Source organism: Kogia breviceps, chromosome 12, assembly GCF_026419965.1.
Source record: "Kogia breviceps isolate mKogBre1 chromosome 12, mKogBre1 haplotype 1, whole genome shotgun sequence".
Classification (NCBI taxonomy): domain Eukaryota; kingdom Metazoa; phylum Chordata; class Mammalia; order Artiodactyla; family Physeteridae; genus Kogia; species Kogia breviceps.
Genome location: NC_081321.1, coordinates 40,967,205 through 40,994,442, shown reverse-complemented (window position 1 = coordinate 40,994,442; position 27,238 = coordinate 40,967,205). Strand labels below are relative to the sequence as shown.

General features: G+C 41.8%; 1 protein-coding gene across 5 annotated transcripts in view; it reads right to left on the bottom strand.

Annotated features, from left to right (window-relative positions):
- The window catches only part of SCN8A (sodium voltage-gated channel alpha subunit 8), a 177,954-nt gene extending 170,757 nt beyond the window's left edge, over nucleotides 1-7,197 (bottom strand). For 4 of the 5 annotated variants that reach the window (XM_067009312.1, XM_067009314.1, XM_067009310.1 and 1 more), the window contains exon 1: nucleotides 6,799-6,933. The gene's annotated coding sequence lies outside the window, so the exon portion shown is untranslated. Of the gene's footprint in view, nucleotides 1-6,798; nucleotides 6,934-7,112 lie in introns of those variants that run through there. The other variant, XM_067009311.1, reaches the window with a different exon arrangement.
- Nucleotides 7,198-27,238: the final 20,041 nt, after the last annotated feature.

Below are 27,238 nucleotides of genomic sequence, written 5' to 3'. Positions count from 1 at the left end.
ATTCCTTTCTCAATCATTATCTAAAAATTTAAAGTAACATTTTAATTTTGACTTTTTCTCCCTTCCCAAGTTCACTCTGATGGAAACACTAACGATCAGTTAAATGCTCAAGATGCAGAAAACGAGAGGAAAATAAATGACATGTATAATTCATAGCCTAGATAATCCATCCTTGGATAAATAAGCATTCGCTATATTTCTCTAATGTTCTTACTCCCTAGAAACTCAAAAGATTTAACATCATAAAAATCGCACTAATCAACTGAACATGAAAGGAGCCTGTTAATGAGTCTTTTGAGGGATTTCAGTGCTTTCCATTTCCAGATCCTGGGACAAGCCCAGGGAACACAGGAGGATCTCGCTACCACCAAGAGTGAATATAAAAGCGTTCCAAACCTCTCCAGACAACATTTTAGTTATCCTAACCCAATCGACTCCTTCCAGGATCAAAAGAGCTTCAGTCCAAAACTAAAAGCACATCTTAGACCCTCAGGGTCCCAGCTTTTCTTCTGTTCCACTCTCCTCGGTATGACACATCTCCATACACCTAAGGGAAATTGTAACTATTATCTACTTTCACCTTTGCTCTTTTGGATCTAGAGCCTCCCAGAACTTTTTCTGCTTCAGCTAGCATAACCCTCCCACCACCCAGCACCAATTCTTCTCTGAGTCCTACACCAATTTCAGCCTTGCATAAGCAAAAAAGTCCAGGTGATAGTGGCCATAATTCCCCTGTGGTCCTGGTTATAACTTATACTGGCAGTGTGGGAGCATTTATGAGTAGCCAAATGTGTATTTATGTGCAAGAGAAATGATGAATGACAAGTAGACAAGATGACCTTTAAAAAAGCAGCCAGGATAGCTGCAGAAACAAAACGACCACGTTACTTCAATGCCTCCTATTTTCATCCATATTTTATCTATTGATACATCTTCTGTTCATCTTACCTCTCCTTCCTGCTTCCAAAATGCTCTCCTTCAAAGGTACTCTTGCCTTCCCTCTGCATATCCCAGAATCTTTCATTATGCCCACTCAGTAAGATATGTTTAGATACCTAGGATAATGATATTTTCTTAAAGCCAAAATCGTTCACAATACTTGGTTATATGAACATCAGAATATAACACCATTTAATGGAAGAAAAATCTTTAGGCATGAGTCAACCAACCTGGGTCCCTGTCTCCACTCCATCACTTAATGGTTCCATAGCCCTAGACAACTCATTCAAGCTCTGGGATCCTCAGTTTACTCAGCTATAAAATGCGTAGAATAATATTTGTCTTACCTAACTCAAACAATCAACTGATAGAAGGATTTTTTTAAGCTTTTATAAACAGATAAACATAGAGTAATAATTACCAAAAGTAGATGGTCAGCCATGAGACCTAAATGTATGAGACTCATTCAAATAAAGCAATTAAAAGACTATATAGGGCTTCCCTGGTGGCGCAGTGGTTGAGAGTCCGCCTGCCAGTGCAGGGCACACGGGTTCGTGCCCCGGTCCGGGAAGATCCCACATGCCGCGGAGTGGCTGGGCCCGTGAGCCATGGCTGCTGAGCCTACGCGTCCGGAGCCTGTGCTCCGCAACAGGAGAGGCCACAACAGTGAGAGGCCCGCGTAACGCAAAAAAAAAAAAAAACCTATATAATGGGAAAACCTAGAAGGGTGCTGAAGACAAAAGCAATTCCAAACCCATATAATCACTTACTACAATTAACACGTTCAGCTCAAGTAAGGATAAAGGGACACCTCAGCCTTTGGGCCCATTCCACCTTCAGATCCCAAACTATAGCTAAAAACAGCACAGTTGCCTGCCAACCGGCGAATGCCAGAGCATTCCTATTTGGTAAAGAGTCCTATTCTAGAATAGTTTGGGAATGAATGCAGAAAGAGTTACTTTGGTAACTGCATTTGCACTGTGTTGGTGGAGATCAGCACTGCAATTATACAGTAAAACTTTTCTCCTTTTATATTAGCAATGTCCACCCAAGTCAGCACACCTGCAGATTCTATTCTCTCTGCCAGACTGCAGATAAAGCAACCGTCTGCTTTTCAGACTACTGAAATTTAATACACTACATATAAACTCTATCAAATACACATATAAATACACACTAAGCTGCTAAATCCCTAGAGGAAAAGGAGCTAATATATACTGAGCTCTATGTGTCAGGAACCATAAGGAAACAGAGATTTCACTTAATCCCCACAAACACCTTGCAACGTAGGTATTATTATTCCAATTTTTATAGATGAGAGCACTGAAGCTCAGATAGATTAAATAACTTACCCAAGGTGACAAAGCTAGTAAGTAGCAGAATCAAGACTTGAACTTAGTTTTGCCTATCTCCAAAGCCTACACTGTTTCTGACTTTTTCTTCTTAGCAGTGTAACTAAGGCAACCTTCTTGGGTCTTCATTTCACCTTAATTCCTGATATGTACTTAAATGCGGGTCCTGGTTTTGTATCTATAACTTCACGAAGGGACAGAGAAAATTTTTCCAGAAGATTTCTTCTTTGTCTTTTCTTTACATACATTTACTTCATATTCCTGCACACATTATTCTTTTTAGTTTAAATCACTGAGTAAGATCAATAGGCTTCCAGTCAACATTTCAGCAATTAATAAATGTGAAGGGTGAAAGTTCTGTTTCCTTCTTTTAACATTTTAATAGCTATAGTATTTGAGCATGGTATAATTTTCTAAGCTGATTCTTGCCATTTAAAGAGTGTTAGTGCTTAGTGCAATGCTTCACACACAGTAAAGGTGCAGAGGGAGAATATTTGTAAAGTTTTCTTTATTCTTCTAGTTAACTTGCTATATTTAAATCAAAAGACTTTACAGGAGTCCAATTCTAAGAATGAATTCTTTCACATTAAAGATAATTTCGGAGAAATTTTTTTTACATGATTCAGAAAATAAAGGTAAACTGAAATATAACGATCTAGCTGTTAAGCCTCTCAATGACTAACTAGTGGACTGTGAACTTAAGAGTTTAAAAGGCTTGGTTTTAAAATACTTATTTTTTGTTCTTCTGAATAACTTTTGCAAGTGCTTCTTGCCCTCTCTACAGAAAAAAAAAGACTGAAATAACTACAAACACAGACAACTGTTTTGCTAAGGATGACTTTTTTCCTGTCTTTTATATATTAAAATATTTCTGCAATAAGTATACATTATTTTTATAATTATGGGAACTGATCTGACTCTGCATAAACTGTATTTTTTAACACTTTCTATACAGTGTGGGTTTTGGGGTTTTTTTTAACATCTTTATTGGAGTATAATTACTTTACAATGGTGTGTTAGCTTCTGCTTTATAACAAAGTGAATCAGCTATACATATACATATATCCCCATATCTCCTCCCTCTTGCGACTATCTCCCACCCTCCCTATTCCACCCCTCTAGGTGGTCACAAAGCACCAAGCTCTCCCTGTGCTATGCAGCTGCTTCCTACTAGCTATCTATTTTACATTTGGTAGTGTATATATGTCCATGTCACTCTCTCACTTCGTCCCAGCTTACCCCTCCCCCTCCCCGTGTACTCAAGTCCATTCTCTACGTCTGTGTTACAACGTGGTTTTATTTTCCTTCTCAGATATAATCTATAGGAATTAAGTATTCATTAATTCATGCATGTGCATCCAGAACAACTTGTTACATAATATCAGCACATTAAAGATAATTACGTTTCTTTCCATTCAAGAATGTTTTTCTTGATTTAGGTGGATTTGTCTCTATCTTTGTATTCTTTTCAAGCAGGTGCAGGTTTCTTGTGTAATCTCTATAGAACACTGAATGTCAATCTTTTCTTGGTAAGAAGCACAAGAATGACATTTGCCCCTGACATAGCCAATTTATATGTCTTTTAACTTTATGTATGTTACCTTTTCAATGACATAAAAGTACTTCAATCACAGTGGAACCCAAAAGGAATGAGCTGCTTTATGTGAGATGTCCCATAAGGGGATCCCTGTGCTAGGTGGGAGATTCATACAAGCTGAATTTTATGGCTCCCTTCACTACTTTAGGATTTTAAAATACTTTTTTGACAAATTACTTTAGTGAAACAATGAATCACATACTGGCCTCTGCTGTGTTGAGTCCTTTTCCCAGCTCACTGTTCAAATCAACCCAAAGAAGATGCCCTTCTGATTCAGCTTAATTTAGCAAGCTATCTGATTACTTCTTGAGGAGACCAAATTCCCATAACATTAATAGTTTCTTGCTACTTGAAATTATCAAAATGTGCTGAAATAATGCAGTCAGCAAAATGTCACTGGATCTGCTGCAGCCTGTAAAAACAGTCTCCATGAGGGACAGCCAAAATGAAGAGTTATGTGGGAGTAATAAAATATGGTAACTAGGCCTGCAACTTCAAGTATAAACCCAGCTGCGCATGCACATGCGCGCGCACACACACATCTACAGGAAAGCCTGCTGATAATAAAAGCAAGAAAAACCCAAATCATGTCCAGCATGAGTGAACTCCACGGCAGGACTGTTAGGGAACTGTCCTTTCAGCACCACAGCAAGAAACCCTGGCGCAAACCTCAACACCGGCAACCAAAGCTGGACAAGTTGGGCCCTGCGAAAAATTTGTTAAAGCCCCTACAGAGAAAGCAACATCAACTGTATGACTGTTTGTTTTTAAATACGCTATATTCCATTTCATACTCCTTTTTTAATTTAAAATAAAATCCTTCAAATATTTTGATAAAAGTTGACAAAACCCCAAATGAAAACTGAAGCCTCTCCAACTGAACCCAAGAAACCAGTAACTGGCCAGAATTGTCAAGAACTGTGTTGTAGTACCCACCACCAGCCCTACTAAGAAACACAACATATTTACACATACCCTGAATCAGATGTCCATAGAACACAGAACATGTTTGGAGCCCTCTCCAGGGAGAGCCTCAATTTCTAGGACAATGTTTGCTGAGTACCAAGCCATCACTACTACCCGCTTCCAAGCAATCAAATTCTCTTTCAGGGAGAACTGAAGCCTTGTGGATCGTGAGCTCCAAAGAAAAAATGCTGCAGTATTTCAAGAACCAGGTTACAGTCAACGTGTTACAAAGCTTTCAGCATTTTAAGTCTGATTCCCCTGAGATTTCTACCAGGATGGTGGTACCAGGTGGTAATGTTATCCAGCCATTTGCATTACACATCAAAAAAACCAATTTTCTTTTTGAGGAAAGAAAAAGAAGTCCTCTAACCACCATTATCTTCTAATACACGTGGTGAAAAGAGAAGTACAAAATATTGTGAAACAGTGAAAACCTACCTACCACACCCGAAATCTCCCTTGGAAAGCTAAAACATCCCACAGCCCTAGCACACCACTACCCTTCTAAAGGCTCTCCAGGTTCAAACTTGAGAAAACGGTTATAAAAAGCACTCCCCCCCTTTGCCCCCAGAGCCCTCACCCACACTTCCTGCTTCCGTCCCGGCTTCTCTGGTGCCCATTGTGCGTGCATTAAAAGCAATTTTCCCTGTTTGGTAGAGCTTGCTCCATGCTAATTATTTCTCCCTCTCCCTGAATTAGCCAGATGCAATGCAAAGTTTCTTCTACCCCTTCCCCTCCCCCAAAACAGATGCCATCCTTTTATTATGAATACCGACGCTGAACCTTGGCATCTTGGAATCTCCGGATATAAAATGTATTCCCCCATGTTTCAAAAACTGCAGTGTAAGTGAGGAAGAGGGCACAGGGTGGGGTAGCTGGAAGGAAGGCATGGATTGTAGAATCATATTTATCAGGCTGTAAAATTATTCCCACTTCATCCCACCTCGAAACTGGGGCCCTTGAAGGGGTCTGAAAGCCGTGGCTAAGCCCCCCCGAAAGTTAGCTGCCAAGTCTCCACCGGTGGTTGCTACTGGCAAGGAGGGGATGGAGCTGAGCTCTCAGGAAAAATGCAGAGGATTTGCGGTCCCCCAAGTACCAAGTGAGAACTAGAGAGGAGGGGTCCAAGCCTGTGGAGCTGGGCAGTCCTGTAAGCCCAAAGCTAGCAGAAGCCCAGGGTGCTGCTGCCGGTGGTAAGGTGGGGGAGGGAAGCATAGAGGAGGAGAGGAGCAAGCTCTGCATCGGGTGGCGTAGGGGTGGGGGCGGGGGAAGGGGATGTTCTGAAAGTGATGTACTCCCTAATGCAGGAATCCTAGCCTGCCAAGGAAGGTCCCGGGGGCCCCCAACAACCCCAGACTACCCTGTCGGGAGGGGGACGGATGCATCCAAGTAAAGGACAGGGGAGTCCTGGCTGCCCTAAGAACCCACGAGCCCCAGGCTTCCGCAGTTGGTAACAATCTGGAGCCGGATGGGGGAGAAGGATGCAGTAAGACATGGGGGAGGGGGTAGAGCTAAGGAGCTGCCTAGAAGATCCGGACGGCGCTGCCCTTCCAGTGCAACCGGGCGAGGGGCCCCGACTCTGCCCCGGCTCTGAGAGATGGGGAGGAGAGGGTGCTGCCCTACGGAAGGGGCGCCGAGGGCACGCCAGTGTCCCCCAGTGCAGCCAAGAGCGGAGGAGAGAGGGGGTGTATGGGGGTGGGGGCCGGTGGTCCTCAGTTCTCCTCAGGGATCCCCAGTAAACACGGTAGAAGGAAGCAAGACTTCCAAACACCTGTCCAAAACAGGGAGGGCAGAAACCCCGCTCCACTGCCCCTGGAGCCCCGCCGCGCACTCTGCGGCAAAGCCCCTGACTGGAGGTGGGCGAGCCCCGCTCCAGGGTCCCGAGGCGAGAAGGGGAAGCCGGCGGGCAAGGAGCGGCGCCGGGGCGGGGGCTATGGGGCTACTTACGGCAGCGGCGGCAAGGGAGGCAGCGGCGGCCCTAACGCGGGGCCCGGGAGGCGCGGCCGGACTGCGGAGGTGCGGAGGATGCTGCGGGCGGGACTGCGGTCGGCGCCATCTTGGAGCGCTCCCCGCGCCCGCCCCCCGCGCCGCCGAAGTCCTTGCATAATTGATGACTCGCGCCCGCCGCACGCCGCCGCGCGCGCCCCCGCCGCCGGGGCCCCCGCCCGCCCTGCCCCCGCGCCGACCCCCGGAGCGCGACCCCTGCTCGCCCCCTGCCCCTGCCCGCCCGCCTGCCTGCCTGCGCCCAGCAGCCCACCTACCTCTGCAGGGCGCGCCCGCCCGCTCGCTGGCTGTCAGGCCGGCGTCCCCGCGCCGCCTGGACCGGATCCGGGGCGAGGGAGCAGGGCGCCGGCAGGGGGCGCCGCGCCGGAGCGCCTCGCGAGCGTCCCCGGGCCCGCCTCCCCGACGCCCCCGCCGAGCCGCGCGGGAGGGGCACCCGGGCCGAGCGCCGGGACGCGGCCGCGGAACGCTGGTGGGTTGTCAGGCAGCACGCGGGCGTTGAAACCCGAAAGGTGCTTTGTGGACTCGAGGGCCCCGTGACCCTTGGAAATGCCAAGTCTTACCTTTCTCCTGAACGACAGTCGTAGAAGGAAATGCCCAGTAACAGTGCAGTGCTCAGCTGTTACAATTTCTGACATCTATAAACAGGCACTCAATTTACCCGATCTTTGGCTGCCTGAGAAAAAAACGTAGAAGTCTATGGGCTGCAGCTGGAGCCTTGTGATTCAGTGGACGCGGCTCTGGTATGAGGAGGAGGGAGACATCCCTTCCCCCAGGCCTGAAACTGTAATGGTCACCTTAATCTTTTTGAATCTCAGTTTGTCCATCTGTAAAGTGGGCACGATCATTTGACCTGCTTACTCTACACTCTCTTACGAGGATCTAGACAATGAATGTGAGAACTCTTAGCACTCTATTGTGCTTCTCACACATATTTCTTTTTACCGCAAGTTCACAGTTAAGAGTGAAAGAGTATGGGCAGGCCGCCGCCACTTACTGAGTACCCTTGGACGCGAACAACTCTGAGCCTCATTGTTCTCATCTGTAAAAGGGAACAATCATAGGACTGACCTGATAGGTTTGTTATGAGAATTAAAGAGGGGAATGCATTTCACACACTGAGAACACGATGTGGCACACATAGTGTGCCCACTACATACATTTTTAAATAGCTTTATTGAGGTATATTTGACATAGGATAAACTATGCATGTTTAGGGTGAACAGTTTTGACATATGTACACATGCATGAAACTATCACAACCATCAAGGTAACGAACATACCCGTCACCTCCAAGTTTCCCAGTCCCCCGTGTAATCCCTCTGTGTGCAACCACAATCTTTCTACTATTACTGTACAATAGTTTGCATGTTCCAGAATTTTAAACAAATGGGATCATACAGTATGTACTTTCTTTGTAGGGCTTCTTCTACTCAGTTTAATTATTCTGAAATTATTCAGTTGTCTATCAATAGTTCTTTCCCTTTTATTGCTGAGTACTATTCATTATAGAGATATAACACAATTTGTTTATCTAGTCACCTGGTGATGATATCTAGGTTATATCTAGTTTTTGCCCATTATAAATAAAGCTTTTTTTTTTACTCATAAAGCTGTTATGAGTATTTGTGTGCAAGTCCTCGTGTGGACACATGATTTTATTTCTCTTGGGTATAAATATCTAAGAATGGAATAACTGAGTCCTACTGTAGATGTATATTTAACATATTAAGAAAGGGCCAAACTGCTTTTCAAAGTGGTTGTATCATTGTACATTCTTACTAGCAGTATATGAGAGTTTCAGTTGCTCCACATCCTTGACAACACTAGGTATGGTCAGTCTTCTTCATTTTAGCCATTCCAACAGGTAAGAAGTGTTATTATGGTTTTGACTGGTATTGCCCTAATGACTAAAGATACTGAGCATCTTTTCGTGGGCTTATTTGTCATCAGTAAATGCTCTTGGGTGACGTGTCTGTTCAAGTCTTTTGCCTATTTTTTTAAGTTGGGTTGTTTGTTTCTTATTAATGAGTTTTGAGAGGTGTTTATATATTCCAGATACAAGTCTTTTATGAGATACGTGATTTGTACATATCATCTCCCAGTGGGGGTGTACCTTTTTATTCTCTTAAAGTCTTTCAAAAAGAGCAGAAATTCTTAATTTTTATGAAGTCTGATTTATTACTTTCTCCTCTTCTATGGATCATGCTTTTGGAGTAATATATAAGTTCTTTTTTTTGACATTGATATCTAGTGTTCCTGCACTATCTGATTACCCTTGCATCTTTGTCAAAAATCAATTAATCAAGTATGCTAAGGGTCTGATTCTGGACTCTCTATTCTATTTCGTTAATCTTTTTGTCCATCTTGACACTACTACCACACTGTCTTCATTACCCCTGCTTTATAATAAATCTTGAAGTCAAATAGTGTCAGCCCTCCGACTTTGCTCTTCCTTTTTAAATATTGATTTTGTTATTCTAGGTCCTTTGCATGGCCATATGAATTTTAGAATCAGCTTGTCAAATTCTGCAAAAAAAAGCCCCCTGGAATTTTGATCAAGATTGCACTGAGGGGGCTTCCCTGGTGGCGCAGTGGTTGAGAGTCCACCTGCCGATGCAGGAGACACGGGTTCGTGCCCCGGTCCGGGAAGATCCCACATGCCGTGGAGCGGCTGGGCCCGTGGGCCATGGCCGCTGAGCCTGCGTGTCCGGTGCCTGTGCTCCGCAATGGGAGAGGCCACAACAGTGTGAGGCCCGCATACCGCAAAAAAAAAAAAAAGATTGCACTGAATCTGTAGATCAATTTGGGGAGAATTGATATCATAACAACAATACAATGTATCATTCCATTTATTTCAGTTCTCTTTAATTTCTCTCAACAATGTTCTGTAATTTTCAGGATACAGTTTTTTTTTCACCTTTCTGGGATTTATTCCTAAATATTTCATATTTTTGATGCTATTAGTGTTTTTATTTTTTGGCTGCTCTGCAAGGCATGTGGGATCCTAATTCCTGACCAGGGATCAAACCCATGCCCCCCCACACAGTGGAAGCACAGAGTCCCAACCATTGGACCACCAGGGAAGTCCCAGTATTTTTATATTTTAATTTCTGATTATTCATTGGTAATATATAGAAGTACAATTAATTTTTATACATTGATCTTATGTATTGCAACTTTGCTAAATTCACTTATTAGCTGTTGTAGATTTCTTTGTAGATTCCATCAGATTTTCTACAGAGACAATTATGTAATTGGCACATAAAGAGTTTTGCTTCTTCCTTCCATTCTGAATGCCTTTTATTCCTTTTTTCTTACCTTGTTGCACTGGCTAGGACTTCTAGTACAATGTTGCATACAAGTGGTAAGAGCATAAATCTTCCTCATCTGAGGGGGAATACATTCAATCTTTCATCACTGAGTATGATGTTAACTGTAGGTTTCTCCTAGATACCCTTTATCATGTTGAGAAATTTCTCTTCTTTTCCTAATTTCCTGAGTTTTTATCAAGAATGAATGTTGAATTTTCTCAATCCTTTTTCTGCATATGGCTTTCCTTTTTGGTCTGATAATATGGTGAATTACATTGATTGATTTTCAAATGTTAAACCAACCTAGGATAATGTATTGATCATGGTGTATTATCCTTTTTATATATTGTTGGATTTGATTTACTAACATTTTGTTAAGAATTGTTGCATCTGTGGGACTTCCCTGGTGGTGCAGTGGTTAAGAATCTGCCTGACAATGCAGGGGACACGGGTTCAAGCCCTGGTCCGGGAAGATCCCACATGCCGTGGAGCAACTAAGCCCACGAGCCACAACTACTGAGCCCATGTGCCACAACTACTGAAGCCCTCGTGCCTAGAGCCCTTGTGCTCCGCAACAAGAGATGCCACCACAATGAGAAGCCCGTGCACCACAATGAAGAGTAGCCCCCGCTCGCCTCAACTAGAGGAAGCCCGTGCACAGCAACAAAGACCCAATGCAGCCAAATAAATAAATAAATCTTAAAAAAAAAAAAGACTAGGATTCAAAAAAAAAATGACCTTCTTCATCCTTGGCAATATTTTTTGTTCTGAAATTTACTTTGTCTAATATTGACAAATACTGGCATGGTATTTTTACATTTTTAAATTTTTAACCTATTTATATCTTTATATTTAAAATGGGTTTCTTTTGGGCAACATATGGTTGGGTCTTGTTCCCCACTCCCCACCCCTGCCAACTAACAAGTTATGTTTTTCAATTGGGGTGGTTAGACAATTTACAGTTCATGTGATTATTAATATGGTTGGGGTTAAATCTAACATTGTGCTCTTTGTTTCCTATTTATTCTTTCTATTCTCTGCTTCTTCTCTTTTTCTGCCTTATATTGATCAATGGGAATATACTTTATGAGTCCATTTCATCTACATTGTTGACTTATTGCTATAACTCTTTGCTGTGTTATTTTGCTACTATATAAGTTTAAGTATTTTGCCTTAATTTGGGTACTAACTTAAACTGTAAGTTCTTTGACCACTTGGGCTTTGTATGCATTGCATACAGTAGGCTTTGAATACATACTCATTGAATGAATGAGCATTTATTTCTTCTCATCTTACATCAACATTTAGACATTACCTTCTTAGGGGGCTCCGGATAACTGAACTAGAAGTTGGTTTTGATTGGAGCAGGCCTCATACCAGATGAAGAGACAGAAACTGATTTCCAATATGGCAACTATATCAGGATGATTGTAAAGAGAAGGAAAGGAAAAGAAATCCACGAAAAAATGGTTAAAGTAGAATTACTAAAGGCTTTATGTAGTATAATTTATAAGAAAGCCAATGTGTAAATAAGTTAGAGAAGTTGAGGTTACAGATTTTTTTAAAATTTAATCCCATGACATAGAGAAAATCTTTCTTCTTACTTGCCTTTGTAAATGGTTTTTGCTTTGCATTTTTGAAGCTCTATGGTTGTTATAATCAGGATGTATGTCCTTATTAAAACTGCTTTTCCTAAAAATCAGACCCTTTGGAGCTATCATTAGACATTATTTGCCAAAGAGTGAGAGAGGACAGTTCTATATCCTTTCTCCAATATTTTCATGAACATGGAAATTCAGCCTCATGGGATTACATGGAGTTCATGTAATAGAATCTGTTACTTTTAAGCTCTGAGTAGCTAAACTTACAAACTTTTCAAAATTTGAGAATCTTTGCTGACTTCATGAGAATCTTCGAAGGCATTACAAATGTCAAGGATTTCCTTTAACAACTAAGCTCATATCAGAAAAAAAATTCAATACACTGAGATGAAAGAGGGATTGGACTTCCCAGTGTTGCTCCAGGGGGCAAAACCTAGACCAGGGGTGAGAGTTCCTAGAATATATGTGCCAGCTCACCATGAGGAAGGATGTTCTAACAGAGCTGATCAGTAGCAAGACAGACCACCCCTGAGGAAAGAAGCCAAAAGCATTTGTTCAAGGAGAAACTGTAAGATCAGTTGTTCTGGACATTTTTAGGATGAAGGACTCCTTTGAAAATCTGATGAAAGCCATGGATTTTTTTCTTCCCAGCTATGGATCCATGCCCACACATGCACATATACTAATGCACAGCTTTACATTCTATTGTGAAACTCATCCTTGAACCCCGAGTTAAGAATGCCTGGTGTACACAGATGTTTAAAGTGTGAAGTGGGACATGCCCCTTCCTACTCTGAGAGCCTGTGACCCTTGAGTTCTATCCCCATCCTCACCACTACTTTTAGAGGTCATCTATGGTTTCCTGATGGAAATCCAGCAGAAGCATTTTCCCTCTTTGGATGTTCTGCCTCACTTCTCATCTCTACCTTTTGACCCTATAATAGTCTACTTGATCTTCTATCCCTCATTCCAGACTTTACTGCTTCCTCTGAATTTACTGTTCCCTTCAATGGAAACAGGATTTAATCCCTTAGCTTTCTGCGATGCCAGCAGACTCCAGTCTGGAACTTTTATCTCTGAGATTACTCCTAATCTTCCACACTGCAGAAATATTGGTGATGTGGAGGACATCACTCATTCTAGTCCATTGCACTGCAAGCAATGTGAAATCCCCCAAGACAATATCCACCATGTGTTAGCCTGTAGACTTTTGGACAGTCCTACTTTGGGTTTATCTTACTTCTGGCTTATCCTACTTTTATTATAGCTTTACAAATAATTTACTGATTAATTTGGTCAAACTACATCTGCAAGAGCATACCTCAGGCCTCAAGATCAGCATCTGGAACCTCACTGATGGCACTGCTATGCATTCTATGTAGTAAGTACACTCTCTGATAGGCATAATGAGAGGCAGGATTCATAGTGGTCAGCCATGTGGACTGTGGAGCGAGATGTCAGGGATTCAAATTCAAGCATCAGCATGACTTAACTACCATCTTTCAAACCTCACATCTGATCCGTCGCCAAATCCAGAATGTAACCTCTCTCACCACAGCTACCTCTGGTCCAAGTCACCATTTTCTTTCACCTGACTTGTTTCAATCGCCTCTTGGCTGATCTCCCTGTTTCTCCCCTGGCCCTTCTTCAGTCTCTTCTCAACTTAACATCCAGAAGGATCCTTTTAAATAGAAGGTAGGTCAAGTGACTCCTCTCAAAACCTTCTGACGGCTGTAAAAGCCAAAAGCTGTATTATGAATTACAAGCCCTCCCAGGATTGGCCCTTGCTAATTCTCTGACTTCATATCCTTCTATCTGTACTCACACCACAGCACTCACTGGCCTCACCCATTACTCAGACACAGCAGGCACAGTCCCATCTCAGGGTTTTTGCACTTGCGGATCCTTCTGCCTGGATCATCCTTCATCCTTCTTCTTTCTTTCTCCAGACAGCTACAGGGTGCTCCCTATTCCCTTTAGATACAAACCCAGGTATCCCCTTCTCAGTGACGCCTTCCCTGGTCAAACTATCCAAAGTTTCAGCCCCACCCCCAATACTTCCTATTCCCCTTCCTGCTTTATTTTTCTCCTTAGCAAATATTATTATCTAACATACTGTCTATTTTATTTATTTATCTTGTTTATTGTCTGACTCTCCCACTAGAACAGAAACTCTGGGAAGGCAGGGATTTTATGTCTGCTTTATTCACTGCTTTATCCTCAGTACCTAGAAGAGGGTCTATCAGGCACTCAAAATAAATGTATTGAATGAATGACAGAAGGAAAACTGAAATGGAAAAAAATATATGGGGTTCGCACAGGGTTAGATGAATAGAGCAATGGAACAGAATGGAAATCCCGGAAACAGACCCCCACTTATATGAACTCTTGATGTACGACCATAGGTGACATTGCAGATCAATGGGGAAATGACAGACTTTTCAATAAATGGTGCTGAAATTGGGTAACCAGATGGAAAATAATGAAATTAGACTTCTACTTCCATGTGAAATAAATATCTAAATGTGAAAGCTAGAACTATAAAAGCTTTGAATATAATACTAGAGAATAACTTTATGATCTCAGGGAAAAGAAGGATTTCTTAAACCAGACACAAAAAGCACTACCTGTAAAGGAAAAGATAAATCCAGTCCTGATCAAACTGAGTCTTTATTTTCCAAAAGATTCCATAAAAAAGTACAAAGAGATATGGGAACATATGTATATATATAATTGATTCACTTTGTTGTAAAGCAGAAACTAACACACCATTGTAAAGCAATTATACTCCAATAAAGATGTTAAAAAAAAAAAAAGAAAGTACAAAGACAAGGTGTGGGGTAGGGAAAATATTTTAAAAACATACAGCTGACACAGGCCTAAGATTAAGAACTCCTGCAATCAAACCACCATTAGAAACTAGTCAAAGACTTAAAAGACTTAAATTAAGCGCTTCACACGAAGAGAAATCTAAATGGTCAATAAACATAAAGAGGTGTTCAACCTTATTGATGATGAAAATTTCAAATTAAAACCACAATGAAATGCCTTTCAGATTGGCAAAAAAATTCGAAGTCTGATAATGCCGAATGCTGGCTTAGATGAGGGACAAGGGGACCTTTCATATACCACTAATGCGTGCACCGTGCAAGACAGAATGGAATTATCCAGTCAAATTAAAGGCAGGCACATTCCATATCCTAGCAATTTCACTCTTCAGGTGTGTACCTTAGAGAAACTCATGCTCATCTGCACCAGGATACATGGGGGAAAATGTTCATAAAAGCAATGTTTACCATAGTCAAATGTCCTTCAACACTAGAAGGAATAAGTTACATGCAGTATAGTCACAGAAAGGACTGCTCTACAGCAATGAAAATGAACTAACCAGCCCTACATGAAACAGCATGGATGACTCTCACAAACATCGTTTCGGACACAGAAGCAAGACGCAAAGTAAATAGAGCTGATTACTCCCTTTAAATAAAGTTCAAAAACAGATCAACTACATTACGTAATACAGGGATCAGACATAGGAGGCAAAACTATAAAGAAAAGCATGGAAATCGTTATCACCAAAGTCAGGATAGTGATTGCCTCTGTAGGGGAAGAAAGGAAATTATAATCAGGAAGGGACAATTAGAGGGCTTCTTGGGGGTCAGCAACGTTCTGTTTCTTGACTTGGGTGGCATTTTACAGGTCTTCATTTTCTGATTTTTCTCGAAAATATACTCTCTGTTTTATGTCCTCTGCTGTATGTATGATGCATCTCATAATAAAATTTTTAAAAGGAGAAAAAGAAGAGGAAAGCTGGCAGATGTTAACACTAGAGTAAAAAGTTAAAAGGTCTAAGAAAGTATAGTTCTGGCAAGAAAATGGAAATGCTGAATCTATTAAAGAATGAAATATGTCACATATGTCACATATGCCTGTGGCATAGCTTTGTGATGTGGATGATCCTACCATAGGTACTAGGTAAAAATAAGAAAAATCAATTTGTGAAACTGTTTCAGCGAGTATTCCAGCAAGTGTACCCAATTATGCGTATCAGGTGAGATAAATTAGTAAGAGTCTGAAAGAGCCATTTAAATTTTTCAGTTATACTTTGAGAGGAAAATTTTATACTAGAGTGGTGGATTAATGAAGTTGTTACAAATTGCAATAACAGATATACACTGTAATCTCACTAGCTAAACACCATAGAATTTCATTTCTCATATGCAGCCTGATGGGTGATGGGTGGCAGGGGGCAAGGGGAGTAAAGTAACTTTGCTGTACACAGTCATTCAGGAACTTCCTGGATGTCAATACCCACAGGAAGTTTTATGGTTACATCACTTCTGCCCACATTCCATTGGCCAGAATTTAATCACATGGTCCCACATGCAAGGAATGCTGGAAACAAAGTCCTTTGCTAGAAGCCACTTCTCAGTAATAACTCTATATCCTGCAAGGGGAGCATGAGACTTCATTAAACAGCTGACCCTCACTGCCACCGTGTTAGTCATTATTTTACGGTTTTTGAAGATTTCAGAATATATATTTTTGATGGTCAATGTTCCATTGTACATCAACTATAGCATTGTTATGGTATGTTGTCTGAACTATGAACTTCATATTGATAAGAACTGAGTCTATTATTTTAACAGGTAAAAATACACAGAAGAAGTTTTAACCCCTCCTCCTATTTTACCCAAAAGTTGGCATAGGGGCTTCCCTGGTGGTGCAGTGGTTGGGAGTCCGCCTGCCGATGCAGGGGACACGGGTTCGTGCCCCGGTCCGGGAAGATCCCACATGCCGTGGAGCGGCTGGGCCCGTGAGCCATGGCCACTGAGCCTGCGCGTCCGGAGCCTGTGCTCTGCAGCGGGAGAGGCCACAAGAGTGAGAGGCCCGCGTAACGCAAAAAAAAAAAAAAAAAAAAAAAAAAAAAAGTAGGCATAGTGTTCTGCCCCTTGCTTTTATACTTAACAGTATATCTTGGAACACTTCCAATGTCTTTACATAAAGAGCTTCCTCATTTTTTGTTAGAGCTACACAGTACTCTGCTATATGGATGTTTTGTCATGTTTTAACCAAGGACAGGTCCTATATCCCCAGTGTCTAATATAGCACCTGATACATAGGGAGACCACTTTATAAATGTTTGAGAAATGAATAACTCTGCCCTCAAGAAGATGGTACTTAAATAAAACATATAAACCTAGGCATGAGAAAGGCCAAGAACGTGATATATAACAGTATATGTGATACATTAATATTAAACAAACAGATGTAATTTATTTTAAATGGTAATTATTCAAGCAGTTAAGTGGAACATGATGTCTAAGAGCCCATGTTCTGGAGTCAGACCACCCGAGTTGCAATCTGAGCGCTACCATTCACCAGGTGTATGTCCTTGGGAAAATGATTTACTCTCAGTGTGCCTCCGTTTCCTCGTCTTTATACTGGACTAACTAAAGGGGATAATGCATATAGAAATTTTGTACAGTTCCCAGCACTGAGAACTCAGGTTAGATATCATCGTGAGATGGGGCTAACAAAGGCAGCCTTGCGGAGGTGTGTTTTGATGGGGAGAGGGGAGGGTGATACAGATAATAGGAAAGTCTCAACAGGAAGGAGTGTCGAAAGCAAAGGTGTAGAGATGGGATCCCTATGGACTCTGTGGGAAATGTCAGCAGATTTGTATCTGGGGCACAGAAAACCTAAGGAGTAATGAAAAAATGCGATTGGTAAGATGTAGGCTTTGATAGCAAATTGAAGTTTGTGATTAATAGCACTGTAAGTCAGAGAGATGACATAGCAAGGATCTCTGTTTCAGGAAGATAAGTTTAACCAGCAGTGTTCAGGATAGATCAGACGAGAGAAAGACCAGAGAAAGAGGAAAAAATTAATATTGTGTGGTGATCATTTTGTAACGTATATAAATATGGAATCACTATGTTGTGTACCTGGAACTAACATAATGTTATAGATCAATTATCCTTCAATTTAAAAAAATCAATATACCTCCTGACTAGCCAAGTGCATTAACTGAAAAAAAATTAATATTGTGCTCCTATTTTGTGTTGATTTTGGCACTTCACAAACTTGATCTCATTCTGTCCTCACTCAACTCTATGATGGTGGTATTATTAGCCCTGCTGTAGAAATAACCAGACTTGAAGAGGCTAGGTATATTGCCCATGGTTGGAGAACGAGGAACCAGTAAAGTTAAATAAAAACCTGAACTTGTCTGACTCCAAAGCAGAGGTGTGCCGGAGCTGACACATACAGCCTTGTAAGAGCTGATAGTCAAAGTTTCAGGAATTTTATGAGCATTTGTTAAGCACAGCCATTATTAAAAATTAAGCGAAACAAACTTACAATAAATAAATTATATTTAAAACAAGAGAATAAATATTCAAAATTAACTACTTCCTAGTTATTATCACTACTTTTGACTAGTGTCTACTCTTAAGATTATTTACATCTCTTAGAGCTACAGGGTGGAAATACTAAATAATATTGTGTTACTTCGCAACTCTTCCTAATTCCACATTCAGTAAGATGACTTTGATAACTTGAAATTGACCACGCTGGGAATATTTACAACATAGCAATTGGCACATATTACAATTCAGGGCTTCCTTTATCATTTTGCTGATTGTGTAGACTTAAGAAGGTGGGAAAATGTTAGAAATGTAGACTAAACTTGAAAGTGTGTTGTGTCTATAGCTGTTACATTCATAACACAAAAACACTGGGGGAAGATTCTTTCAGTATTAGAAGACTGTTATCTGATTCAGCAAGGAAATCACTCATGTCATTGACAAACTAGTGAAGTTCCAACATAGGTCTTTGCTGTTCACTTTGCTCTTATTCATTAATGTAAACAAAAGTACCAACCAACGTTCATGTCAAAATTGTACTCATTTGTCAACTACAACCGTAGGTTGGCTATGGATACAGAGTTAGGGAAAAATCAACAAAAGTGTTCTGTGGGAATCAATCGGCTATATGGTAATTTACAACAAAGAGTAGTATATTTAATAATATTTTTTTAAATACATGCAATTTATTTCTTTTTGGACACACACATCTTTCTGCCTTCTTAATAAGTATACTTTGCTCATCTCACTTGATTTTTTTCCTCTAAAGAGAGGAAACCAGCTTTAATTTTATGGCAGGTATCAGTGAGCTCTTTTAAGGGAGACACACAGAGGATTTAACTAAATTCCCCCAGAACCCTTGTTTGGGGTTTTTTGGGGGTTTTTTTTAACATCTTTATTGGAGTATAACTGTTTTACAATAATAGTGTGTTCGTTTTTCCTTTACAACAAAGTGAATCAGTTATACATATACATATGTTCCCATATCTCTTCTTTAATAATATTTTTAAACTGTGTGCTACATACCCCTTATATCAGTAAAAGTTATAATAAACCTATATATGCACATTTTTCTAGAAAACCAGTTGCTAAACATTTATCAGCACTCCAATGCTCTAAGTTATCATATCACCTTGCCTCCCAAAAAGAGAGAGAGACCAGCCATGCTTTTCTACATCAAGTTAATGAATACCAGCTTCCACCAAACATAGTATATTTATTTTAGGCAAACTATGCTATTTTCTTTTAACCTTTTCCCTGATTTTCTTCTAGGTCCTTGAAATACATCACTTCTTATTTTCAGCCCAAATTATGCAAGTATGTAAGACTTCCTCTAATTCTGTAAATAGTAATTTTCTGACTCTGCCTTTTCCTTCAACACACTGATTCATCGGTTCTAAGATGTACATTTTTTTTTCACATTTTAACATCTTTGAAATCGAGAATCCTCTTATAGTCACTGTTGGCCAGGCAGCAGCTGTGTCACTGCTTCACATGTGTGAACTTGGCCATAGCTATTCTATTGGCATCACTGCAGATGAGCTTAGCTGATGTTTAAAATGTCCTTTAAAAGACTGCTAATTGAAATGAAAGGTTATTGTAGTCACAGAAAGGCAGAGGAACAGAGCAACAGGGGCACATTGGTAGTAATAAGGCAAGCATTTCACTTTGGAGGAATGGCCAAAATTCTAATTCTCCTGTAAAGACCAACCAAGAGCCTCACAGGACCAAAGAAAGGAAGAGGACCCCAACAAGATGAAGTTGTGTTCCATTTTGTACCTGACATGCATATATGCAAAAGCAATGTCCATCATAATATCACCAAGCAAATAAGGCAAATAAAGGGAGGAAAAATAGCCAAATCTTTTGGAATAAATCAAAGAAATCTCAAAGCAATAAGAAGCTGATATAACTAATTCATGTGTCCCCCAGGACTATTGTTAAGGTATGGTCTCACATTTAATTAGCAGCATTTTCCCCTATAAACGATTTATTAAAATAATGGTCAATGGTATTTGAGATTTGCTGAAATCTGACTACTAGTTTTATCTTCCTCTTCCATCTACCAATTTGTATCAAATATCAAACATTGCTTTGTATGTATATCAAATATCTTATGTTTTGGTGTTTCACTGGAGAAATGTAACAGCTATTGATACTTTGAAACCAAATGAAGACCACCTCCATATAGGCTCTGTCCTAACTCTGTCATGCCTCTCTTTCAGTCTTCCTTCCTTTAGAATATAACATAGCAACCAACTTCTTTTCTTTTTTTTTCATAAGTTTATTTATTTTTTATTTTTTATTTTTGGCTGCATTGGGTCTTCGTTGCTGCGCTCGGGCTTTTCTCTAGTTGCAGCGAGCAGGGGCTACTCTTCGCTGCAGTGCGCAGGCTTCTCATTGTGGTGGCTTCTCTTGTTGTGGAGCATGGGCTCTAGGCGTGCGGGCTTCAGTAGTTGTGGCACGTGGGCTTAGTAGTTGTGGCTCACAGGCTCTAGAGCGCAGGCTCAGTAATTGTGGCGCACGGGCTTAGTTGCTCCGTGGCATGTGGGATCTTCCTGGACCAGGGCTCGAACCCATGTTTCCTGCATTGGCAGGCAGATTCTTAACCACTGTGCCACCAGGGAAGTCCCCCAACTTCTTTTTTAAAATAACTTTTAGATTGATATATAATACACATACAAAAAATGCAAATATTATGAATGTACAGTTCAAAGAATTACTACAAGGTGACCACCACGCAAGTTAAGAAATAGAACATTAACAGTACCTCAGAAACGCTCTGCGGGTCCCCCACAGTTACTAACTCTACTCTCCTCCCCAAAGATAACCTGCTAACACCATAGATTCGTTTTGCCCATTTTTAAACGTTATATACATAGAATGAGATAGTTTATATTATTTTACTTTTGATTTCTTTCACTCAATAACATGTTTCTGAGATTTATCAAAGTTATTATATATAGTTTAGCTCACTTGTTTTCATGGCTATATGCTATCTCCTTGCATGAATATACCATGATTCCTTTATCTATTCTACTGCTGGTAGACATTTTGGTTGTTCTCATTTTAGGGCTATTTTGGGGGGCAGTTAACCTTTTTTAAGATTGACATATATATGACATATACCATTGCACAAATTCAAGGTGTACATCATGTTAATTTGATACATTTATATACTGTAATATGATTGCCATTGTAGGATAATTAGCATCTCTATCCCATATATGATGATCCTTAAGACCCATAAAGTTCTGGTCTCTTAGCAAGTTTGATGATTACAATACAATATTGTTGTCTATTGAGCTATTTTGAGTACTGCTGCTATAATCATTCTCAAATCTCTCTTTTCATGCATGTATGAATGCATTTCTGTTAGATATACATCTAGGAGTGGACTTAATGGATCAGAGAGTATATGTATGTTCAATCTTAGTAGATACTCCCAAATGCCTTTGATTTATGACAAAGTTATCACTGTAGTGCAATAAGAAAAAGGATGATTTTTAAAACAGTTGAAAATTTGTCCTTACCTCATACCATACACGAAACCCAATTCCATGTGAATTTCAAATCTAAATGTGAATAAAAGAATGCTAAAGCGTCTATCAGATAATTTCTGAGAATATATAGAAAATATTTGAAAAAACACTTCACTTTTTAAAGGTGCGTGAATAGGGCTTCCCTGGTGGCGCAGTGGTTGAGAATCTGCCTGCCGATGCAGGGGACACGGGTTCGTGCCCCGGTCCGGGAGGATCCCACATGCCGCAGAGCAACTGGGTCCGTGAGCCATGGCCACTGAGCCTGCGCGTCCGGAGCCTGCGCGTCCGGAGCCTGTGCCCCCGCAACGGGAGAGGCCACCCACTGAGAGGCCCGCTTACCCCAGGGAAAAAAAAAAAAAAAAGGTGCGTGAATAATGCCTTTGGCCATGTGACCATCAATGTAACAAACACCTTTAGCCTGATTCTCACATTGAGTAAACTTCAGGATTGAAAAGGGAGAATCAATGCTTTTCAAAAATACCTATAACCCTACCCTTAAGAGACTTTGGGATATTTTAATTGCTCTCTCCTATTCTTCAATGTGAAAACATTTACCTTGCCTTACACTTTTTCCTTCCCCTACATTCTTTGAATTGGATTCCTTTTCCCACCATTTCCTAGCACCAGCAGATACTAGATGCTTCAAGGGAGAACCCAGATGGCACTCCCATCACCATGGCCACCCCATCAGGGGAAGAGGTTTATTCCTTGTTCTTGTCATAGTTGGATAGCATTCAGGGCTGGTACAGTGGCTCATAGGAGGGCAACCAGGAACCCAAGAGTTTCCTTCTATCTTGTTGCTCTGCCATCTCTATGATGCTTCCTGGTCCTCATGTTCCAAGAGGGGGTACCACAACATCTACTTTGTGAGCAGTAGGGTCGGGGGGAAGGGAAAGGCCTGCCCTCTCTTTAAGGGTGCAATGTGGATATCACACAAGTTACTTTTTCTCATAGCAGCCCATAAGCCAGAACTTTGCCATATGTCCACACCGAACTGCAAGGAAGAATAAAAAGTTATCTTATTTCTGGAACACCATGAGCCTAGGCTTAGAAGAAGGGGAGATCTAATGTTAGAGAACAACTGGCACTCCCTGCCACCCCATCTTTGGAGGCTCAGCTGAAATGTGAACACTTTTACTAGGTCTCCCTGATGTCCAGTATCCAGAAGCACTGAGTCCCAGCCAGCTCTGTCTCTTAGGAACGATGGTCCTCTGGGCATACTCAGAATCCTTTGCACCTCTTGGATTCTCTCATCACTTCTGTCCACATTTCTTATCCCCCTACCAAATGGGAAGCTCCTTGAGGGCAGGATCCATGTCGGATTCAATTTGCATTTTCCATGCCAAGAACCAATTCTTATGTTGAAACTGGTTCAAGTACTTATCCTGCCTTTCTAAGGGAACTATAAATAGGGATAACCAAACAGGTAAGGAGAAGTTTCTCTTTGTAGAAACATTCCAGCTAATATATAAAGAAGAAATGATAGCACTAAAATATTACCACTTTGTATCCCCTAAAGAACTAATAACGGATTGAACATGACTAGTGACATATCAAAAGAAGAGACAACCGTACATTTTTTTAAAACCTCTACAGTTATTAGTTTATTAGTATCATCCAGGACTCAGATGTTCAGTATTCCTCCTGAAATTACATAAACAAATGCAAATGGAAAGAATCCAAGTCCACATTATAAAACAAAACATCACTCCATCACAAAAGCGTGTAAAATTACACGAACGCTATTTTAAAACACTGGCACTTTAAGAGAATGATAATCTCGAAAACCACAAAATTGCCAATGTTTCCTAAACTGCTAAGCAGACAGACATATGACTCTAATGAATGAGCCTGAGTTTTGCAAAGAAAATTCAAATTCAAATAAATCAGATAATTCATACTGAGATCACAAAGCTTAAGACCACCAAATGACCCCAGTTAATGCCACGTGGACCAAAGAACTGTCCTGCCAAGCCCCGTCAGGATTCCTGACTCACAAAATCATGTGACATAAAATAGCTGCCACTATGTTTCCAGGTAGTTTTTTACAGAGCAAACTGGCATAATAGTGAGATTTGGAGATGAACCCAGGATATCTGGCTCCAAAGCTCATGCAATTCAGCACCAGGCTACTCAGATGATATTAGCAGCCATCATCAGGCAAAAACCAACCCCGCAAGCGTTCTTCCTGTTTTCGCAGAACACCTGAATTGGTTCTATATTGCTAGACAGTTCGGAGACTTTGTCTACTGCCCCTCCCTCGGTTCCAGGCACGCTTTCCTGCATGTCATGATATAGGAGAAACCCAAACGGGCTTCAGTGTTGCAGAATGGACACACGACACCAGAGAAGGTCCACTGTCACAGTGGGAGAGAGTCCAGCACAACTGCCCAGAAGGAAAGGGAGCCAAGCTGTCCTAATGATAGGTTCCTAAGCTGGGGTCCAACAAATACCACTGCCCCCACCCCCCGCCAAAAGAACAGGGCCAAGTAGAAAAGTACAAACTATATAGCAGGCCCTGAAGAGCCCTGGAGACACGGAGATGACAAGGTAGGGGAAAGAACTGGGGACAGGCAGCCTTGTGTTCAATCCCAGTTTTGCTGATTTCCTGCTGTGCAACCTTGGGAAAGTCACTTAACTTTTCTGACCACTATCTCCCTTTTAACAGTGAGAGATAGAATATTTAGCCTTCAGTGTTGCTCTGAAGAATAATATAATCTGTGTGACATATTGTTTGGCATGTAGTAAGAACTCATTAATTGTTAGTTTCCCTTGATCCTTACCCAGGGATTCAGAATATCACTTAGCTCTTTTTTTTTTTTTTTTTTTTTTTTTTTTTGCGGTATGCGGGCCTCTCACTGTTGTGGCCTCTCCCATTGCGGAACACAGGCTGCGGACGCGCAGGCTCAGCGGCCACGGCTCACGGGCCCAGCCGCTCCGCGGCATGTGGGATCTTCCCGGACCAGGGCACGAACCCGTGTCTCCTGCATCGGCAGGCGGATTCTCAACCACTGCGCCACCAGGGAAGCCCACTTAGCTCTTTTTATTTCTCCAGTATTTCATGGTTTCTGATCATCAGTATTTGTTATCATTAAAAGGGATAAGGGAAGAGGGGGAGAGAGAGGAGAGAAAAGTGCAATCGGAACCGCATCTCCTTTTTTGCAACTAACCAAAGCAAGGTACTACCCACTGACAGTGAGGGGCTGGGCCTCAGACCTTTCGTTGGAGGGGAGGTGGGCTGCGGCCAGGCGGCTCACGTCTCTCTTCTCTCCCTGAGCACATTTGCCCGAGACCTGTTTTTAGCAGGCTGCTCAACCGTGCCGTTTCAGTGTGAGGTCAGCTTGCTGGTGGTTGTCTGTTGGTCCTGCCACTGCGGTGTGAGGAAGACTCTGCCGGGGGTAGAGAACAGGTTGGGGGACGCCCTCTGCTCAGCTGCTGGAAAACCATTTCCCGACACGGGGTCTGGGCTCTTGCTGCTGCAGTTAATGGGAAACGACAGCTGTGGATCTCACCATCTGTCAGTCAGCAGGAAGGAGGACAGGGACCCAGGGAGCTTGTTCAATCTCCGTCTTTGTAAGGGCAAGAACTGGGGAGTGGCTTGCCTCACCTCCACTTACAAATCATTGGCCAGAACTCAGTCAAGAGACACATCTGGCTGCAGAAAGGCTAGGAAAACCAGGCTTACCTGGTACCTTTGTAATTTTGGAAGAAGGGGAGAATAGATACTGGGGAACGGCAAGAGTTTCCACCCACTACCCCCTTCCAGTTCATGTCTAATACAACAGTATAAATATGCAAATTTTTGCAAGGAAAAAAAGAACAAACAGAGTGACACACTCAGAGCAGCAGGACTTTAAAAATATAAAGATCAGGGCTTCCCTGGTGGCACAGTGGTTGAGAATCCGCCTGCCGATGCAGGGGACACGGGTTCGTGCCCCGGCCCGGGAGGATCCCACATGCCGCGGAGCGGCTGGGCCCGTGAGCCATGGCCGCTGAGCCTGCGCGTCCGGAGCCTGTGCTCCGCAACGGGAGAGGCCACAGCGGTGAGAGGCCCGCGTACCGCAAATAAATAAATAAATAAATAAATATATATCAGCAACTTGGGATGCCAGAAAGCAAGGAAGCACTCAAAAAACAAAAGAATGTCAGACACAGGGACAAGCTTGAAAGAGCACCCAATGGCTAAAGCTGGGACAATTTGAGCGACAAAATAAATAGCGTAGTACTGGATTACAACCCAAAGTATAGAATATGCATGACATCTTGGTATAAATTAATGATTCAGTATATGGATAGGGGACAAAAGACAAATCTTCCTTACAGAAGAATTCCAAATAATACAAGTAGACACTCCACCCTTAGTAGGTGGAGCTTAATTCTCAACTCCTGTGGGCTGAACTTAATGAACACAGAATGGAAAGGGGGGAAATAGTCACTTTACAGTGGAGAAACCTGGCAAACACTACCTTAACCAAGTGGTCAAGGTTAACATCACCAGTGATGTCAGGTCAATATCTTCTACCCCCCAACAGGATGTGATACGAGGTCCTCCACCTCTTCAGGGTTCTTCCTAAAAACGCATAACCCCGCTCTAATCATGAGAAAAACACAAGATAAAAACCCACCTCTGGGTGGTTTGTAGGTTGAGGGACATTCTACAAAATATCTTATACCAATACGCCTCAAAATCATCAAGGTCCTGATAAACAAGGAAAGACAGAAACTATCACAGACCAGAGACGGCTAAGGAGACATAGTGACTAAGTGCAAGGCAGTGTCCTGGGTTGGACCCTGGAACTAAAAACTGTAAAAATGACTGAAATCCAAATAGAGTCTAGAGCTTAGCTTAGTTAATAATAATATACCAATGTTGTTTTCTTAGTTTTAACAAAGCACTATGGTAATACAAGATGCTAACAGGGGAAACTGGGTGGGCGTATGTGGGAACTCTCTGCATTTTGTCTTCACGACTTTTCTATAAAATCTAAAATTATTTCAAGATAAAAAGTCTATTACTATATATGTATATGTATATTACTATTTGCGTATATATGGGTATTGTATACGTTACTACAATACGTGAATATGTGTGTGCGTTTGTGTAAAGATGATCCAGGTCCAGATTGAGTACCTTCACATCAGTGGCTTTCAGACTCTTCCCACTGGGACATCTGGTGTAAGAAATTCTGTTTGGGGCTTCCCTGGTGGCGCAGTGGTTAAGAATCCGCCTGCCAATGCAGGGGGAACACGGGTTCGAGCCCTGGTCCGGGAAGATCCCACATGCCGCGGAGCAACACAGCCCGTGAGCCACAACTACTGAGCCTACGCCCTACAGCCTGCGAACCGCAACTACTGAAGTCCGTGCACCTAGAAGCCGTGCTCCACAGCGAGAGGCCACTGCAATGAGAAGCCCGCGCACCACAATGAAGAGTAGCCCCCGCTCGCTGCAACTAGAGAAAAGCCCGCGCGCAGCAACGAAGACCCAACACAGCCAAAAATAAATAAATAAAATAAATCTGTTTTTTTAAAAAAAGAAATTCTGTTTATGTTGTGTACACGTA